We start from the raw sequence: 4,238 nt of genomic DNA, 5'->3' as shown, positions 1-4,238 counted from the left end.
TTGTGCGGCTGTGCAGTCGGGGATCCGTCGTGGCGCGCGCGTGGACCGAAACAGAACCGGGCGAACCGAGTGGATCAGACGGAGAGAGAGGAGACGGAGACGGAGACTAGGAGTGGAACAGCGAGTTTTTCACTGCGTCTCACTCTCGGTCTCTGTCTGACTCTGTCGGCACGGCTATCAATCTCTTGGTCGCCTCGTATCTCGTCTCCCTTCCCCCGTTCCCTCCTTTTTTGTATTTATATCTCCCAGCATGCCGCTGCCTCCTCTCCTCATTATTTCTTCTGATGTCCCCGGCCTCCTCCTCCCTCTGTAGCCTCGGAGCCTTCTGGAAAGGGGGGGGGGGGGGGGGGGGGAAAGAAGACAACCACAGCAGCACGGCGTATGGTTGAGGAAAGCCCCGGGGAAAAGTATACGTTGTTGTTGTCTCTTCCGTCTCGTGTTGTGTAACCAAACGAGGAGACGAGGGCGCTTAAGTGGAAAAAGTCAACAACCGCAGAAAAATCGGGCACACTCCTAGACGGGAAAAGGACCCCGGCGACCCCCCCACCCCGTCCACCACCCCCCTCCGCCCACCGCCCCGCCCCAAACTGTCGCACTGCGTTGGGGTCAGGATTATAAACTGGAGCCACGCAGAAACAGCCAGTCGGGGACTGTCACACACAAACAGGCCACCATGCCGTGACTCTCCCCCCCCCCTGCAACTTAAAATGGAGACTTGGAAAGAAAAGGCAAAAAAAAAAAAAAAATCGGCCCCTCTTTTTTCTTTTAGCGGGGGGGGGCCCTGCGTTGTCAGTCCTTCAAACTGACCCTCCCTGGCACGGCTCTCCCTCTCTCACCCCCCCATGCCCTCGTCCCGTCCGCCCTAAGCCGGCCAACCCTGCCCTGGTCGCTCGGGGAGATAAAGCCGTCTCTTATGTCCGATCAGGGCCAGGGGCCAACAGTGCACAGAGGCCAGGGAGCCCTGGCCCCCCCCCCCCCCGGTGAGGTCGTGCTGCGGGGGCGAGCCGCGTCGTCGTCCTTAAGTACTGGTCGCTGTCCCTCTCCGTGCCTGTCAGGGCTGATTACGTCTCACGGTCCCGCGACCCAGCCCTGATCCAATTAAAACCAGCCAAGAACCAGCCTCTCCCATCGTCGTTATCCATATTACGTCTATTTGTGTGTGTGTGTGTGTGTGTGTGTGTGTGTGTGTGTGTGTGTGTGTCTGTGTTTGTATTGCTTAAATGTTATTATTAATCATTGGCAATATTTTACCCCCCCCAAAAAAATCACATTTGTATCAAAATCTATTGTTTTGTTGTGTCGGTACAGGTATAAATAGCTGGTGAATAACGACTAAGTTTTTGTGTTCATGCAGCATAACTTTCTGTTTGTTATTCAGTGGATATGGTCTAACCTTTAACAGTCAGCCACAGTCCCCGGGCTCCCAGAGTCCCGTCTGGTTCTAGCGGGCCCCAACTGCCAACTCTCATCCCCAACATGGGCACACAGGTTGGGCCCCCCCCCCCCCCCCCCCCCCCCCCCCCCAATGGTCCATGGTCCATGGTCCCCTCTCAGCCATTGATTGGTCCTTTAATTGATTTGTTTTTCATCGTTAGCCACCCAAGTACATTTTCTCTCCAAGCAAGAAATTGACCAACTCTGTTAATAAGTCAAGTCGATTCACTGGTCAGGACAGATTCAATGTCAGAAGCCTAGTCGTCGTTTTAAATGTTGGATTTCTAGCAGTGCTAACATAATACTGTACATAAATCCACCCCCCCCCCAAAAAAAGAAATATAAGGCTTTTATTTTCTTCATTTGCTTTAATCGATTCAATCGGCTCCCTTGAAAAGCAATCACACCGACTAAGCCCTGAGCGGACCGGCAAAGATTTAGCAGGTGGAACTTGCCGAGCAAATTCACCTCCGTGTAGCTCAACGATCGCCTTCTCTTATTATCTTCACTCAGTGAGACAGATGCTAACACCTATCCGACTCATTAGTCCGCTGTGCGTCTACAGATGGATGGTTGTGTGTGTTTTTGTGAAGGTTTGGAGGACGGCCGGGGCCCCGGGAGTAAGATGCTATTCATCCACGTTAATTAGCGGCACCAGGGTCCCTTTTTTGCGACTCGTGTCTCAGCACACCGGTACCTGATCAGTGGGGCAGCACGGCTGACTCACCACGCCCCGGCCCGTAAATTGATATGAAAGCTCAGGTGGGGGGGTGGGGGGGTGGGGGAGGTGGGAGGGGGGGGTAGGGGGGGGGGTGACGAGGGGGGGGGGGGGGGGGACATGTCAGCCAACTTACCTGAGTAAGAGAACTGAGTTAACCCCTGCTTGGCCACGTTGGATATTTTTGGATCCCTCTCAGCTGATTGGCCGTAGCGTTGACAGGCTTGGTTAGTTATTGAAACTTGAGGACCTTTTGTCGTGCCTGATTGGGTGTGGCCGGGGATATGAGGCCCATGGTTCAGCGCTAGTATTATTATGATTATTATTATTATGATTATTATTATTATGATTACTATTATAGGCCCGCAGTTTGATTGTCTTTGATGTCTTCCTATGCTTTTGGTTCGGATTGGTCGTTGTATTTACATTTGAATAACCTCAGTTCATTTAGCTAGATCACTTTTGAGATCCTTGAGAAAAAAACCAGATGAAACACGCTGCTAGGCTGAAGTGGATCTCTCCCCCTCATATACCCCCGGTGGACGGACTTAGATTTCTAATAGATGATGCTTGTGGTGACGACCAAGGTCAAACGCAAAAAGCAAGAGCTATAACAGGAACCCTTTGATGTGAAATAGGCAGTTTATGTTGAAATGGGCACGTATCCATTGATCACAGGAGTAGGTCAAAGGTCGTGACGCGATGGTGGTGAGTCAGCCCTGAATCAGACAGCTGATGACGGGGCGTGTGTGTGTGAGGTCACCAGGTGATCTGCCCTCTGAGCGGGCGATGGGGTCCGGTGCCAACTTTAGGAACTGTTGGCATCGGTCTTGTCATTGGCGAGTCACACACATGGACACACACACACACACACATCGACACACACACACACACACACATCAACACACGCACGCACGCACTCACGCACGCACGCACGCACGCACACACGCACGCACGCACGCACGTACGCACGCACGCACGCACGCACACACACACACACACTCAAACACATATACTTTAAACAGAAAAATTGTACTCCAAAGATAAATTAATGGGAAGACTATCCTATTCATCCATATGAATGTGTGTGAGTCTTCCCATTAATTTATCTTTGGAGTACAATTTTTCTCTTTAAAGTATGTTCTTGTGTGTTTGAGTGTGTAAGTGTGTGTGTCTGTGTGTGTGTGTGTGTGTGTGTGTGCGCGCGCGTGCGCGTGTGTCTCAATGGGTCACAATAGAACAAGCGATCCCTGTGGTTTGTAATTTCCTGTGTCTGCCGTTTTTTTTTTTTTTTTTTTTTTTTTTTTTTTTTTTTTCCCTACCCCCTCCCCCCCCTCCCCTCCCCCCCCCCCCCCCCTTCCCTATCCACATAATTATAGCATTGAAGAGACAGCTTACTCCACTTAAAACAAAAGGAAGATGTTTAAGTGGGGTCCACAAAGGTTCTCCGAATCGGTTGTTTGTGCTGCGCCGGCTGTAATCAACTTCCGCTCTGTGCGAACGGCGCATCAAAACATCTCATCAGTTTATCTTCCGCCGCAGTGTGCTGTTGTGGCAAACACTCTGGCCGGGGTTGGGGTGACGACGTGTGAGCAGAATCACTTGTACACAAATAGTAATAATCAAGGCAGCCCTGACATGGGGTAGCTACTGTCACTCTCCGTTTTCCACGCACAATTTTTTTTTTTTTTTTTTTGCGGTGTCGGATCAAAGAGAGACGGACTTAAGTGTGGGTGAACCCCCTTTGTTTTCGACTGGGATTCAAACACTATGATGGTTTACAAAAATGCAACGTGGAGGGGCAGAGCTAGCTCTAGGGACGAGGGAGGAAGCGTGTCCCCATGGTTACGAACTATGTCAGCTTTGCGCTACTGGTTTATAAGTCCAGTGCCGTCGCAGCGTTGGTCCGTTGTAATGAGCGACGTTGTAGCGGAGATGCGCCCACGCAGCACCGCGTGGCATTCGACTGTAGAGGAGCTTACCCCTCTCTCAGACATGGCCAACCACTTTAACCCACATTAACCACTGCCCAGACAGAGCTCCACACATCCGCGCACACCGTATCCTCAGAATAGCCACTCTGCGT

The sequence above is a fragment of the Micromesistius poutassou genome (assembly GCF_964030765.1).
Source record: "Micromesistius poutassou genome assembly, chromosome: 18".
NCBI classification, from domain to species: domain Eukaryota; kingdom Metazoa; phylum Chordata; class Actinopteri; order Gadiformes; family Gadidae; genus Micromesistius; species Micromesistius poutassou.
Note: the sequence above shows the minus strand (reverse complement) of the source record.